Raw genomic sequence first — 16,875 nt, forward strand, 5'->3', positions numbered from 1 at the left:
CCGAAAAAGCCGAGAAGAGCCTAGAAAGTTGATGCCGGCCTCCGCTGCCCCCTGCCCTGTCCCGGCCTGCCTCTTCCACCTCCCGGACTTTCGCGTGGGGCCCACGGCAGCCCGGCGGCGGCAGGGAAAAAGGCCGGGTACCCTCACCTCCATCCCCCCCGAATCCCTGGCCAAAGGTCCCGGCTGACCCCATCCCCTCCCGCCGCCTCCTCCTTCTTCCTCTGCCCCGCTGACCCCGCCCAGCCCCCGGTGCTTCCCTTTAACGCGCGCTCCCGCCGCCGCCTCTCGCCCCTCCCCCCTGCCCGGCGGCGCGCGGCCTCCGCCGGCCCCCGCGGACGCGCGCCCGCCCGCGCGCCCATCCCGTCACTTCCCCCCCCGCTCCCTCGCCGAAGCCGCGCGCGCGCCCCCGCCCTCCCGCCCCTCCCTCGGCGGCCCGCGAGCGCCCGGGATAATTGGCTGGCGGGCGCGCGCGCGCGCGGCGCCGGGCGGACGGGTGGGGGCGCGCGCGCGCGCGCGGAGGCGGCGGCGGGGGTGCGCGCGCGCGGCAGCGGCTTCACTTCTCTCCGGGCAGCGGGGGCAGGAGCGGCGGCGCAGGGAGAAGCGGCGCGGCCGTCGCTGCTGCTCGGGAGAGACGGGAAAGGGGAGAGGAAACCGAGAGCGAGGAGCGCGGGGCAGCGGGCTCATGACTCAGTGAGCGGCTGCACCCCCTTTCCAGCCCCGCGCCCGGCCGGAGTCGGGGCGCCCGCGACGGATTGTCCCGCAGCCTGTGCCCGGCACCAGCGAGAGAGGGACCTGCGCTCGCCTGCAGGTAGCAGCGGCTGCCCCCCGGTCTCTGCCGGCGTACACCTACCTCTGCCCCGCCTGAGCTCCCCGTCCGCCTCCCCTCCCCCCGCCGGGCTCCTACCCCCATGTCGCTCGCCATCCCTCCCCCACGGCAGCACCCTCTCCCCCGCATTTATCTGCGATCCTCGGTCTCTACCTTTATCCTTCATCTTCCCTCCCTTCTCCGCATCCCCCTGGTGCTGCCTGGTACCCCCTTGCCCCCCTTGTCATCCTCGGCTGTACCCTTTCCTAGCAACCGTCCCGGCCGCCCCCCCTCGCCGCCCCCGGCCACCTCGGCATCTCTGGAGGCGCTCCCGGCTCCCCCAGGCTCCATCCAGCCTCCATTGCTCCTCAGCACCCCCACACCCTTTCAGCAACTCTTCCGTGTCCATTTGTCCTGCTCGCCCTGCTGCGGGCGGGAGCGGCGACCACCCCCGCTCCCCACCACCCCTCCGGCCCTGCTCCGCACGGTCCCCGCGGCACTCTCTGCGCCCCTGGGGGGCCGGGGTACCCCCTGCCCCCACCACGATCGAGCCTCCTGGGATGCGCTACCCCCACGCCCCCCGCCCTAGCGGTGGGCACCCCGGGCTGGAGCCCCCCGGGAAGGGCACTATTCCCCCCCCACCCCCGCGCCCCAAGGAGCCCCGCAGCCCAGCCCTCTCCCTTCTCGCATGTGCCCCCGACGTCTTCCTCTCGCAGTCTCCTCCTCCTCCTCTCCTCGGTTGTCTCCTACTTCTCACCCTAGCCCGGCCGCCGCCCGCGCCGCCGTGGGAGTGCGGGGGGTGCGTGGTTCTGGGGATGCTCGCGGTCCGCACCCGCTCCCTACGGCGGGGGCTTCCCGACGGGAGAGTCGCGCCCCTGCCCACGCGCGGCCGTGGGAGCCCGGGGCTGCCGTCCTGTCCCGTCCCATCCTTCCGGGTGCCCTTCTCAGTGGCGGACACACCGGGCTCTTTCTGCCTCCCGTCCCGAGATGTTGTGGTCTTTTTGCCCTTTATGGTTTCTAATGAAGATGAAGTAAGGCGGCTGCTGCCATTGCTGCTCGTGGTGGACCCTGCAGAAATACTCAATTTATCTTGGCTTATAGGAAATTACGAGCGCTTTAGAAAGACATCATCACTAGCTCTGCCGCCCTTGGGACCCATCTGCACGTTGCCAGGATCTTGCTGTCCCCGACTGGTGGATTTTTTTTTTTTTTTTCCTGGTCTGTGAGATCTGATAATGACTGGTGGTTTGGGGTATTTTTGTCTTTTGTTTTTGTTGGTTTGTTTGTTTTTGTTGTTGGTTTTTGTTTTTATTTTTATTGTTGTTTTGTTTGTTTTTTTGGTTTTTTTTTTTAAGTTTGAGAAGGAAAGGGAAGGTGCCCGTGGATGTATTTGACAAAAGCAAAATATTTTGGATGCCCTTCACTTCGAATTGATAGTTGTAGTTACACTTGTAATCTGTCTCGGTGCTGATTCATCTCACGTTAAGGGAGAGACTTTTAAGTCCCCTTTCATTCCTTCCTCTGTCCCCTCTGCTCATTTTTCTCCGCACAACAGCAGGGAGGTTAGCAACCCTTGTCTGAATGTAGAGTAGCCTGGCAGCCGGGAACCTGGACATCGTGTGTCTTCCCTCTTGCCCTGTGTGACAGTTGCAAACACACTTATGGCTCTTCAGATTCAAGGAGTATCTTGTATTTCTGTCTGTGTTGGTGGCAGTGAAATGTTTTCTTCACAGTGTCATCCTCTCAGTTGACTTTTTTCCCCCATTCTCTTACTTGTTCATATGCTTGTGTGTCTTTTAAGTTTGACGACCCCATTAGAAATGTTTAATTTCAGGCCCCTTAAAGCACGGTTTTAATGCAATTTTGAGCATCCCTTGAACAAAACTCCCTAAATTTGCAGGTATTGTGAGGAGAGGGAATAGAAAGAATTGCCTGGATGTCAGAAGGGGGAACAGGGACAGAAGGAGAAAGGGGAAAAAAACACTCAAAACCCAAACCTCCCCCCCACCCCTGCCAGAAACTAGCCAGACATCAATTGACAGATTGAAACATTTTCCTCTTGTAAATGCTGGCGTTACACGTTACAGTAATTATATGCTCTGGGCTACTGTTACAGTGTTTGTCTGCTGGATAGTAACCTGAACTTAGGAAGTGAATACAGTTGTTTTTTGGATAATAGTAATATTTGTAGCCAAGATTATTCATAGCAGATGTCCTATGCATATAAGTATTATTAAATATGCTTTTAACTTTCTGGCCTGCAGTGTTGAAGCCTATGTACATTGTGAAGAGAGAATTTTTCTCTTTAAATTTAGATGTATTAAGCAAAGGTCAGAAGTAAAATCTAGGGCAAATAAAGGCCAACATAAGTGTTATAAAAAGAGATGAGGTTGTATTTTAACTTTATGTAGAAGCCAGGAAAATGGGTACTTACTACCAAAATTGCATTATAGCTGCATATTTTGACTTGTCAGAATGTGATACTTTTATTGTTTATTACCTCTAAGCGTTCTGCTGCTTTACCTTGAAATCACACAATAGGATTTAAGTATCTGAACATCAGTCTGCGTAAATTTATGGACTATGTTAAATGTATTGTTGCAGCTGTACTATAGGAGAAATTGTTCTCTAGGAGTGGACAATTCTTATATTTTAATTTTAGGGCAGAAATTCTGCATTATTTCAGTTACGTTAATGAGCAGGTTAGGCCTTGTGTATTTATATATCTTTAGATGCAAAAATACTATTTTCTGTTATAAAATCAAAAATGCAGCTTAAGCTGATGAAGGGAAACTTTAGTCACATATCTATCACTTGGTATTGCTTGCTGTTTCTTTTAATGTCTAAACATTTTGAAGGGGTGCCATACTTCCAGAATTCTTTTTCAGTATAGCTTCACAAGATAGATGAAAAAGACCTAATTCCTCCTGAAGTTAGTTGGATGTGTCAATAATGCCTGAAGAGATTATTTCTTCTGCTCCATAGTGTGTATTATTTGATAGAATTAGATCTTGGCAAGGGTCTTTTAGTATAGGAGTAAATTTATTTCTATTCTGTAACAAGAACACTTAGGCCTTTTTAAAAAGCATCATTTTCAACATAACCCTGTTGGCATTGATATTAATTTACTTTTCCTTTGCTGTCTCTTTCCATAAATATGTACAGGGAGATGAACTTTGTTTAATCTGTAGAACAAGCATGGTTGAATCTGAGCCTGAAATCTCATTATTCTCCCTTGAGCGAGTCTTAAAACACATAATAGTCAAGGTGAATAGGTTTGTTCTTAATTGTGATGATGTCTGTACATAGGTAAGAGGAAAAGCGAGTCGAAGTTCACAGCAATTTGAAACTCTTTGTGTATGAAAGACAAATTCTTCATTCAGACAGATTTGATCAGAAAACCACCCAGATATACGGGGATTGTGTGGGTGTAAGCAAGTAACATTTGGGCCTGTGTGCTTTTTATTAAAAATCTCTAGAGAAGGATATGTAACATAGGTGTATAAGGCACAGATTTGGTGTTAAAGGAAAGACCTGGGTTTCAGTTTGGTTTTAATTTGGTTTTGGTTTTGTTGGTTTAGGATTTTTTTTTTTTTTTGGTTTGGTTTGGTTTTTTTTTTAATCAGGTAGTGCCACCAGATATGCTAATTCAGTAAGAGTTTTTAATGGACATCTGCCCTTCATTAGAACAGTTTGAGAGTTTGAGATGTCATGACAGCTGTAACAGTGGGCTTGTAATTCCTCATCTGTCAGCGTATTGTTATACTATTTAAAATGAAGGAAGAAATTAAAATAGCTAACTAGTATCAGAAGTGTGCAAATAAAGCATTAACTTGACTTCTGAAATATGCTGAGATTTCTTGCTGCTCATATTCTCTGACAAGTTTGTTGCCTCATGTTGCCTGAATGAAATGTCAGGAAAAAACTTACTTATATCCTCTACCAACGTGCTCACTATTTTAGTAAATACAAACAGTCCTGTGTTACAGCTTTTTAGTTCTGTGTTTCCATCAAGCATGCCAAGATGTGGATTTTGTAATGTGGAAACCCACATTGTACGCTTGGAACGAGCCCACAAATTTATTTCATATGGGATAACAGAGAGTCCTAAGATACTAATAACTCAGTTTTTAGCTAGCTGTGTTAGATATGAACTGGTGGCATAGTTGATGGGACAGCTAACTCATGGCATTGCTGAGTGGTTGAAAAACATAACTCACAGTGAATGGTTTTACACTTTCAGGATTATGTTTCCCACTTAACTTCGGTAACTTCTGGTTTTCATACATATATATATGTGTTTGTGGAGAGTTTGGCAGGGGGATTGGTTTGTGTGTTTGTTTGTATTTTTTGTTTGTGGGTTGGTTGGGATTTTTTGGGGGGTGGCAGTGGTATAGGGTTTAAAATTGCCAGCTCCTGAACTATTGTTAAGATGTTTGTGGCAAAACTCTTCAGTATGAGGATTATTGAACTACTGTGATACAAGCATTATTTTGTTAGGACAGAGACCTATATCCCATGTGTTCTTTCCTTAAGCATGTAAGAAATACAATGAGGCAGTTGCTCCTCAAAAAACTAACTTCAGTTGTTTGTCTTTGTTCAGTGCAGCATCTGCCATGTCTACAGAGGGGCAGAGAGTGGATGATAGCCCAAGCACTAGTGGAGGTAGCTCTGATGGAGATCAGCGTGAAGGTGTTCAGCAGGAACAAGAAAGGGAGCAAGTTCAACCAAAGAAAAAAGAGGGGAAAATATCAAGCAAAACAGCTGCTAAATTGTCAACTAGCGCTAAAAGGTACGCTGTTCTTCCTGACTGTTTCTTTCTTTCAGCTGGTCATCAGATCCATGTATTGACTCAGTATATTAATTTTCTGATTGTTTTATTATAACACTACTGTATCCGTGTAATAACCTTTTGAGACTGGTCACAATAATGAGACCTGTATACTTTTCCCTTTCTTTGTCCGTTTGCCTCTTTCACATGGTTTTAATAGTTGCTTGCATGATAAAAGCTGACATTTTTTTATTGCTAATAAAGCTCAGACAGTTTTGTAGCCTTATAAAATATATCTCTCTATATGTATGTATGACTGATGTTGAAACTTGTCAGTGTAACTTACAGTTAATTAGCCATAAACATTTCAGACAGTTCAGTAACTCAGCATGTTAGGACTACCGTAATACCTATTGCCATGAAGTACTGCCTTTTCTTTTCCCAGATGAGCAGGTCAGAAATACTTGAGTGAACAACAAATGTATGTTGTTTTCATTACTTTAAACTGTGATCTGTTTTAATATCCATTTATTTTCCCTCCCTTTTCTGACTGAGATTAAAGGTTGGTTTGAAGAATAGCTGTTTAAATTATTCTATGCTATCATGTCCATCTCCAGATAACGATTGTCTTGCTGGGACCAGGCAGACGGAATTTACAGTTTAGTGTTTCTTTGCTAGTACATGTAATGTTGTTAGTCTGGGCAAGTGGGATTATAGTGATTGAAGTTAAAAAGCACTCATAAAATAATCTGACAAGAGACCAATTCTGCAGACTGTCCTGATGCAGAATTCCCAGATCTCATTTCTCTGCTAGTCCAAGGCAGTGTAAGCTACAAGAGAAAACACTGGAATTGTACCACTGTGGTAAAGGAGAAGCAACAAGCCCCTGCTGCCATAATTTATAACATATGCATGTATTCAGAATCTGTATATAATACTATATAAACATGTGTGTACATCTAGTCAGGATTCAAGTCTTTGTTTTGCCTTAATCTGTCCCTAACCAATTAGACAGGGAAAGTTTCTAAAGTATCTAAAGTACTTTTCTAAAGTATTTTTAGATACTTTAATAAAGATACTAAAGTATCTTTGTCTTTCCAATGAGGTACTGCTATGTCATGCTTTTCTTCTGCTATAGATTCCTTTCTTACAGCTAGTTTTTCTTAATTTTTAATTCCCTGGAGAAATACTTTCTGGACACACATTCCTACTATGACACTATTAGGAAATTACCTGGTCATATCACTTACAGAATGGGCAGCAAAACTTGCCCCAGAATGGCCGGCAAAACTTGCCCGTGTTTCCTTTGACAACAAGAAGGGCAAAGAACCCCACCCAACTTTCACTACAAATCATGATATTATTCATGTAGTTAATCCTCACAGCCATAATGGTTTCTGGTCTTCTCTTTTGTCTGCTTCCTGCTATTATTATTTTTTAAATATTAGGAATATTGGATTAGACATGAATTTGAAGGTCATAAAAACAGTTTCCAGCATCTTTAGAAAGCAGTCTATGTATTCTGAACTTTGTACAATGCCTGGTGTAATGATGCTACAATTCTGACAAGGGCCTGTGGACACTATCCTATTAAAAAATTAATAATGATATGTCAGAAATTGGTCTATTAATCTTAGCTTTGTATCTTCAAAGCTTAGAGCTTTTGTCAACAAGCATTTTACAGCGATAAAATTATTTAAACCTTTTAAAGTTTAATCATAGCTACTTATGGTTCTGCTGAAACTAATTATGCCATCAGTTGCTGACTTCAGTACATTTGCCAGTTAGACTCTAAAGCTAATTTCACATGTGTAGTAATATTGATTATATATTTTAGAAATATACATTTGATTATACATTTTAAAAGCTGACATGACTTATAATAGTTCTGTAGATATGTGTACAGTATTTTTGAAGAGAAATGTAATTTAGGAGTAGCCCTTTATGGAATGGTTTCAGAAACAGTTGTTGTAGTAATAGTAATGGGGGGTTTTTCCGTATCATTGTATTTTTTTTTTCCTTTTTTTTTTTTTTTTTTTTTTTAATATTCAGTAGATTGTAATTTTGTTAGAATTGGGATTGCACCTTCTCTAATCTGGCCAGGTTTTCATAGTACAGGTTTTGTTTCAGTGCTTTTTAATTAAAATCATTGGTGTCTCAAGTAAGCTAAATCTGAAATTAAAGTAGAGGTTAAAAAGGAGGGGAGTAGCATAAAGGAAGGAAAAATGTCTTAATGTCCTCAATATGTGCTAGGTATTCCAGAAACAGTCTGTATAAAATATCTTCATAGTAGTATTGTTATTTTAGTTCATTTTGAATGAGGAATAGTGTAGGATTAATAAGGCCTTTCTCTCATACCTTTATTACAGTGAGAGGAGTCAACACTGACAAAAAATCAGTAAAACACTCAAACAACAGAGTGTAGTGCAGTTGTGTCTTTCGTCAAGGTTCCTTAATTCCTGTTAGAAGCATCTAATACCAGCAAGGTCACTGGAGCTAAAGTCACAGACTACATGCTTCATTCTAACCTGAGTTTGGAAATCAGATTTTCTCACTTGGAAAGTTTTTTTTGTGCACATGGAATTGTAGCCACATTTTTTTTTGGATTGCATTATGATACCTACTGAATATAGAGAGTGGTTTGTGTATCTCTGTTTGGAAGACTCTTTGTTTTGCTTTTGATTTTTATGTTTAGGTAGTCATATTTAAGGAATCTTCAGTAGCATGAGGTTTTGTATAAATCAAGATTTAGCAGTGTGCTGACTTTTGGTTGTGTAACAGTAAACTGCTCCCATGTCTTACGTATGAATATACTGTTCATGCAGCTTAACTGCTTTCCAAAGTGATCTGATTACAGAGACTATGTGAAACCATTCATATTTCTATTTGGGTAAGATTTTTGGTGTTGAGATATGAAGTTTCTTCTGTTAGCATTGCTGTGGATGGCACCAAGAAGGTAGAATGCCATCACATGCTGTCCTTCTCTGTTAATACTTCAGGACTAGCTGCTATACAGGTGTAATAGCTTACAGCATATGTTGTGTAGTGCACCGGTCCTTCAATTTTCCTCACCCAGAGGGCATCACCTTAAATAGCAACCTTTCTTACCCAACATGTCAAGATTGAGAAACCTGCTGCATATCACAATTACAGTTCAGACATGGAATTGAATTGCTGTCCTTGAAAACAGCAGGCATCTTGTTACCTCTTAAGTAGCAAATCTTAGCGTGACCTTTGGATTGAGGGAAGTGTAACCATTCTTGGCTGACATAGTAGCTCAACAAAGAAATGTATTGTTTTGCTTGGCTCCTGAAGTTGCTGGTTGAAAATCTGTAAACCTTTATGTCCAATCATGACTTTTTAAAATAAATATATGTGCCTACAAGGAATTGTGAACTGTACAACTTTAGTTGTAATATTTTCATTATTCAAAGCAGTTGCAGCCTTAAGGAGGAGCAAATAAGTGATAGATGAAATTGGTTCAAAATTCAACCAAATGGAGCATTTCCCACTCTTCCCTCTTTTTTTTGTTTTCCTGAGGGGTTTATCACAGAATCTGGAAATTATAATTAGCATGTTGAATATGATGGCAAAATATGGAGTGCTTTTTCTTACAAGAAATATCCTTGTCATTTATTCATAATTTAGTAAGTAGGTGAGAATATTTATTTTTCTCCAGTATGAACCTAACCATCTTTAGATCAATTTCCTGCTCAGTCACAATTTATTTAGTATTGAAATACATGCCAGTGACTGCATTTTTAAGTATGTTCTAAGCAGTATATTCTCTGGTATAGGGTATTGATTCATCTGGCTTTTATAAGTAGAGAGACATGTAGTTTAGAAAAGTGGATGTGGTAAAAATAGTTTACTGTCATGTAATCCTTTATTTTATTTCTTTTCGTATTAATAATCTTGGGGAAATTCTCTAACGTGTTCACATCTTTCTTAGCTTTAGAGAACTATTTCATGAAGGAAACAACTCGGTCCCTTTTGGCATGGTACAGCAATAAATATGTCTCTGTGAGAATTAATAATATTTGAAATCCACAATGTACTTTCATGCTTCTGAATTTATGAGTAGATTAACCTTTGCACCATTACTGGAAGGCAACTGTGTTTGTTCTTTTCTGTTAGTTAAGTGGAGAGAAATTTTTTTATATGTGTCTGTATTTATATGAGAAAGAAGTGTTAGATGACTTCTCTAAGACCAAACAAAGTATCAGATCTGACATTGCAAATAAATTGTCTTATGTGTGCAGCCCAGGGCTTTGATTACCAGCAAGGGCCTCACCCCCTGCCATCATCCCCATTGTCCAATATGTAATAAACCATAATGTCATTAGTTTAAATATAAACTGGATATATGTAGCGATTTTAATTTAGAGGGTTTTCCCTCTCTGACATTTCTAAACATACCTGTTATTGAGGCAGGAAACCCAAAAAAACCAGATGCCAGAAAGGACCCTAAAAAAATGTTTTGTTGCCAGAGGCTGCATATTCTCGTGGTGAATCCTCTGTGGTCAGTGAAGGAAATGAGGCACGTCCTCTCCTGTGGCAGCTTCTGAGGGCAGCTCAATGGGGATAGAGGCGAGTGCCAGAGCACGTGCAGACAAAGGGCAGCTTACACACTGGAGGTCTCTATCAGTGCACGTCTCTCTGGGATGCTGTCCGATGATTTAATTGTAACTTTGAATGCTGTGACATCTGAACAAGCTACGTGTCAGCTGTTCTACAGAATCTGTTTATGAATGAGCTCTCAGCATGAATACAAGGTAAATTAAGGTTGCAACAAAAGAAATAGAAGGTGTATAAATTAATTTTAGTTTGGGACACCACAGAGCAGGAGAATAAACATGGATAGCTTGCTGAGGAGCAATTGATAGACAGCATTGTATTAATATGTTTATCTTGTTTGTATAAAAATAATCATGAATTAAACATCTTTGTCTTAGATGTTTGCAAGGGCAATGATGTCTTTTGAACATTAATAGACAGTACTATCTGATCAATTTTTACATCTTGAAGCAGAAAGGTGGTTTGTCCATGTCTGCTCAATCACAGATTAGCTTGATAAAGGGCCATTTTAGTGCTATTTGCATTAGAAGTTTTGGGTTGTACTAGAACAGATGGAGAAAATGAGAAACCATTTTGTTTTCAGAATGTAAGGAACATGGGTTAGGATTTAGGAGGAAGAATGTAAAGTTTTTGATCTAGGACTGAAGTTGTCAGTCCATTCTTGATGTGCCTCATACTCACTCTAATGCCATGAAATATTAACTATTTTTACTGCTATATGTAAAATAAAGGAATGATCTCTGACTTCAAAAACAAGTGCAATGCCATCATTCTGTAACTTCAAAAAAGGCTGAGAAAACGAAACAATTCATAAACCACAAAACTGAAGTTTCCATGCATCTTAGGTTTTCTGTAATTTGAATTTGTAGTAGGATAAATTTCAAAATCATGGCAGAATTTTGTAATATACAGAAGAAATATTTTAAGCATTCCCACAGTTATAAGAACCCCCTTCTAAAAGTTGTGATTTTTTTTTAAATGGACTAACTTTTAAAACAACATTTTTGTTGTGTTTAAAATTCAGTAAAAATGGGATGACTTTCCACGTTACTATAATGATTTTGTGCTTGAGTAAGCAGATTGTGCCTGTATTTTTATAAGAAAGTTATGATATTTATTGGAGGAATTCTGTATGCTGGAGGTACAAACATCTCAATGAGTAGAAAAAGCAAGTAAAGATCAAATTGCTTCCCCTCTACAGAAATAACTTTGTGTGTTTGTGTGTAAGTAGGGTATACACCAGCTCTGTATTTAGGGTATATACACACAGCTGGATCAGCTATTCAAGGACTTCACTTGGAAGCATCAGCCTGGGAGTGTGCAGAAATCCTTAACAACAAAGTTGCCCTGTCTGGAGTTCAAACTCTGGCAGGATGCCAGTCATGTCTTTATGGGTGACCTGGAGGATATGTCAGAATCCACTCTAAAGTTTTCAGATGGCACCAAGTTGGGTGCGAGCATTTGGTACATGCAGGGGCATTTTATATTATATATGCCAACATACCTGAATGCTTGTTTTGATAAGCCATTTACTTTGCCTGTATTTATATGCATAGATGTTAAAGACAAGCTAAGCATCTGGAGGAGTATTTTTATCTTTTCAATGATCTTATCAGGTCTTAATAAATGATTATTACCTCTGCCTACAAATCTTGACCATGTATGTCCTAATTATTTCAGAATGTAAATGATAAAAGCTTGACTTCCTGGTTCAGGCCAGTTCTTCTACTGCTGTTGGTCTATTTATTCATTACAGCCATAAAATCAATTCATATAAGGGGAATTTTGATAGTGTCTGTGAGACTCCTTAACATGCAAGATTGTGTTTGGATTGTAGCATTATATAAAGAATTAAACTGCTCTTTTTTACTTTATATATGCCAATATACCTTAATGCTTATTGTGATAACCCATTTTTTTTACCTGTATTTATATGCAAAATGGGTAGCAGTTGTTTTAAACAAGATATGTGTAGGTCAGGCCTGAACCTTTGGCTTGTGGCTTGAGCACCTGTCTCAGGAATTTGAGTGGTATTATTGTGTTATTATTTCTTTTTTAGTGTACGGAATAACAGGAATAGCTCTGTGCATGAAATTTTGTGAAGGAGAAGGCAAGAAGAAACCACTGAGGATGTATTGAATTGTTTTTCTTTTCCTTCCTCATTCTAAATGATTGTTTTTGCACTGAAGTAGCCTATGAAAAAAGCCTTGGACACAGTTTATAGGGAAGGTGGCATTTGCAGTCCTGCTTTATGGCATTGTAATCTGGCAAGTCTTTGGGAACTGTAAACTCCTACGAGCTCCTTTGAGAGCTCTGTATCGTATTCTGCATACTTAAATTTCTTCAGAGGTCAAGATACTGGCTCTCATGCAGTTGCTGGTGCAAGGGAAAAGAGACCCCAGTGCCAGCTGTGGCAGAGATCAGGTATTCAAGGACTTGGCTGGGAAGCATCAGCCTGAGAATATCCAGAAATCCTTAACAATGAAGTTGCTCTCCCTGGAGTTCAAACTCTGGCAGGATGCCTGTAATGTCTTTATTGGTGACCTGGAGGACATGGCAGAGTGCACTGAGAAGTTTTCAGATGACAAGCAGTTTGTACACACGGGCAAGGCTTCACCTCAGAGGGATCAGGCCAGGCTTCAGGAGAGAGTTGACAGAGAACTCATGAAATTCCACAAGGACAAATGAACACGATGTACATGAGGAGGACTTACCCCTTGCTCAGATACGCTGGGGATCATCTCTGCTCAGAAGGATGTGGGGGCCTTGGCAGACAGCAGGCTCAGTGTGAGGCAGCAACAAAGGCTGGGCTGCCTCCTGGGAGGTATTAACAGAAGCATAGTCCATAGACAAATGAAAGAGATTTATCTGCCTTTACTCAGCTCTCATTAGACTGTATCTGGGATAGCATTTACCCAGTTTTGTCCCCTCTGTAAAATGAAGGCAGATATCAGAGCACGTCCAGCAGCAGGTCCCCAGGCTTACCAGGGAAGCTTTCCCCTTTGGGGGAAGCCAGTATCAGTCCCCCCCAATATGCATGAGGTTGTGACGTCCTGGGTGGGCTTATTCTGGGTAATTATCTTTTGAGTTGGGTGGTTTTGCCCTGCCAGTACAATATACATAAAGAAGCTAAATATTCTGGAGGGCAAGAACTGTAAGACATATAGTTAAAAGGGAAATAGAGAAGGCGGGTATATGAGGTATTTAGTAACTGTGTAAGTGAGCCAAGGAGCTGAGATTCCTGACCTATGGAAAAAGTGTGATTTTCTAGGTGGCTGCTCATAGCATTTGTTCCATATTGGATGTTCATTTTTCAGAAAATAAGTGGTTTTCACTTCTACATGTTCTTGCACATTTTCATGAAACATTATAGATCAGCTTTCAACCAGAAATTCTAAGAATTATATTTTGTTACTATTGATTGATGTAGAAATGTTCATAAAGTTGAAAGAAACAGACTGAAACAAAGTCCTGATAGTATTTTCTTTTTCTTTTAAGAATTCAGAAAGAACTTGCAGAAATTACATTAGACCCTCCTCCAAACTGTAGGTAAGTTCACCTGGATTTTATTAATTTGGAATATGGAAATGAAATGTATGGAGCTGTGGAAACTGCATAGGAGAGTGAAGTTGTGCTGATTATTTAGTAATTTTGAAATAAGAGCTAAAAGGTGATATGTTGCTTATATATAAAGAATTGATATGACATACATTCTGGTAACCAATGTAGTGGCATACATGGACAAACTCTGTGATGTATTAATAGATATGGGACAAATATCATATCATCCTTAATTTCAGATATTAAATCAATAATATTTTGTTTGATTCTGTAATCTTGCTGGCAGTTGCTTGGTATATTTGATTCCTTTCTCAAGTTGTTTCCTCAACTTGTTAACACACTGTGAATATAATGGAGAAAGGAAAATGTTATAGGCACAAACTGTTAGTAATTTTCTGACTGTGTTTTTTGCAATCAATTGAGATATTTGATGGACACTTCCTGAATTGGAGAATTGTATCATATGGACTTTCTGACCATGACTGTGTGCTTGTTTGGTTTGTGTTTTTTATTTTGTTGTGGTTTGATTTGGTTTTGTTGGGGGTGGGGGTGGGCACAGGTTGTGGTTTTTTTGTCAGTATGCTTCCTTCTGGTATGTTTAAAATTGGCTTTTAAATGAATGATGATCTAGACCTTGAAACCCTCACTGTCTGGTGTCTGGGGCTGTGTACAGTTGTTTTCAGATGGCTGTCTCAGGCTTCTTATCTGTCAGCTTGTGACATATGGTCAGTGTTGGAGGTGGGCCAGGGCTGCACATTGCTGTTTAAAGCTACTGCACCTCTCGTGGTGAGAGGCTGGGCTCAGTGCAGAAGTTTAGCTTCCACCCAGTCCTGCCAACCCTTTTCAACTGATGTGGTTAGTAGGTTTCATTCTGTTACTGCACTAAAAAGAAAGATTGATAGAAATGGCTGATTGCATGCAGAGTTTATAATGAATCCCAGTATGTTTCAGTATTGAATTAACTAAGCAACTGGTAGTAAAAATGACAGTCAGTTTTATTGTTTTGGTCTCTTGACAAAAGTAAGTGTAAGAAAATACTCTAACAAGATTTGATGTGGTTGTGCTGGATCTCAAGATATAAGTCAAGTGGCTATGTACCAAGGTGCTGCTTAGTGAAGTAGCCTTGCAATAATAGCATTCAAAGAGTATTTCAGTCAATTAGGATGAACAGTTTTTTGCTGGATAAAACATTTTAATAGCTAAGCTGTTCTGTCATACTTACGACTATGTGTGAGTCTTCAATCACATCAAAGCTGTTTCATGTGGCAGATTTTACTTCGGTGTTGATGACTGATGCCTATTAGCGGATTGATTTGCTGAGATGAATATGAAACTTCAGTCTGTTGTAGAAGAATGGTTAAGTCTTTGAACTGAGAGTAAAAGACTTACAGGTTTTTACAGCAGTGTCATTTTTTCTGGTTTTCTGAAGCCTTCTCTTTATAACAAACCAGTTGTTTCAGTATACAAGATACTATTATATTTGATTTCTTTTTTGCTAGCAAGTGTAAAGTAAGCATTGACTGTCTGAGTGGAAAGCCCTTTAGTGACTTGCAATTTACAAAAAAACCCCAAGTAATCTGGAGGTCTCCTGCGTTTGTTGAATTATTTACACTAATGATAAAACAGCAATAAAGTGCACTCCATGATGCTGTTTTGCAAAATCGCATCTAACTTCATGTGTCTGCTGCTTTAACACAGTTCTTAAGATGCAGAATCACTTCATGTTGTGATAGATTGATAGATAACCATTAGTAACTTTAATATTAGCAAATATGTTTTTATAGTCAATGCAGAATCACTTCATTTAGTTTATGCTTTGTTGACATAGTCTAAACAGTGTTTTCATTTGAACTTCATCTATTTTCTGTTATAGTTAAACGGTACAAAATAAATACATCAGCCAGACATGATTCTTCAGAATAATGAGGAAAACTGAGCTATTGTACTTACCCTAAAGTATTGATACATCCTTTCTTGGTTTTAGTGAAATTTAGGTCACTGTTAAAAGACATGTTAGCTTTTTCTATTAAAAAGCCTAACCATATTTCATAAAGGTAAGTTCCTTCCAGATGTAGGCTGCTTGAAATGGTTGTGATTCTATCTTATCTTCACTGTATGTATTGCTTCATATATAAAATAAATCATGACTGGGCAACAGGAATGTTCTGAAAACCAAATGTCATAGGAGGTGTGAAGAAAGTGTTATTTAAGAATACAGCTATCTTAAGTAGCTACTTAGGAAGTTCTGATAGGAAGGCTATTTAGCTGAATTCAAACTTAGGTAGAGTATTGCAAAACAATTTGCAAGGCTTTTCATTAACTACAGCAGGCTAAAGCTTCAGGTTTCTTCCATTCATGAAAAAAGCCCCAAATGGGACAGTATTTGTAGCACAGTAGCATCCCTCAAATGCATGGTAGGCTACACAGTCACTACAAGCTCGAAGGCAGCTGCAGCTTCCACTGCTGAAGCAGCTGTGATCTTAACATTTCCCCCACCTCATCCCTGTGAAGAGAATAGACTGTATAATCTTTGTATTTGTTTGGAAGACAAAAAAGTCTTGCTCACAAATGTGCTTTGGAATTGGCAGATTATCACTGCTGGGACTTGGAGCATCTTTCCAAAACTGTGCAAAGTTGTGGTTTTCAGAGTCCCTAAAAAATCTGGCACTTTGGCTTTTAAAAGAAGATGTAATACTATAAGAAATTAGAGTTGCCTGCCTCCCTACTTCCTTTCCTGTAGTTTGGGTACTGGGTGATAGAGTGAGTCCTCTTGGCTCCACAGACTTTGGCTCCTTCCTCAGGACTGAGAATGTATAATGTTCTATGTGTAAAAAAGCCAAGCTGGGGGGGTGGGGGTGTGGGAGTTGAGCAGTGTAATCATTGCTATTTTTGGAGGAAGGCATGTCATAAAAAAGCCTGTTATACTTCACATTTAACAGAAAGAACTGGATGGTTTTCAGTATGTGTTGTCCCATCCCTTCCCCTATTTTACTTTTGTGTTGAGCTGAATTTACTGGCAAGGACAGTCCTGAATGCAAAGCTGTACATTTATGTTTTAAATCTGCAGCATTGTGAAATTTCAGTTTGTCAGGATATGGTATACCTAAATTGTAGACATTTGCCACTCCTGTTTTTTTTTTTCCTCTCATTGAAATATCAA

General features: G+C 40.8%; 1 long non-coding RNA gene across 2 annotated transcripts in view; it reads left to right on the forward strand.

The window, feature by feature from the left end:
* Positions 1-492: 492 nt before the first annotated feature.
* LOC101233878 (ubiquitin-conjugating enzyme E2 E2) overlaps positions 493-16,875 on the forward strand; it is a 199,251-nt gene continuing 182,868 nt past the window's right edge. The window contains exons 1-3 of one of the 2 annotated variants that reach the window (XR_003958591.4): positions 493-808; positions 5,414-5,597; positions 13,653-13,703. This is a non-coding gene — a long non-coding RNA (ubiquitin-conjugating enzyme E2 E2). Of the gene's footprint in view, positions 809-5,408; positions 5,598-13,652; positions 13,704-16,875 lie in introns of both variants that reach the window. The other variant, XR_003958590.3, reaches the window with a different exon arrangement.

Source organism: Taeniopygia guttata, chromosome 2 (genome assembly GCF_048771995.1).
Source record: "Taeniopygia guttata chromosome 2, bTaeGut7.mat, whole genome shotgun sequence".
NCBI lineage: Eukaryota > Metazoa > Chordata > Aves > Passeriformes > Estrildidae > Taeniopygia > Taeniopygia guttata.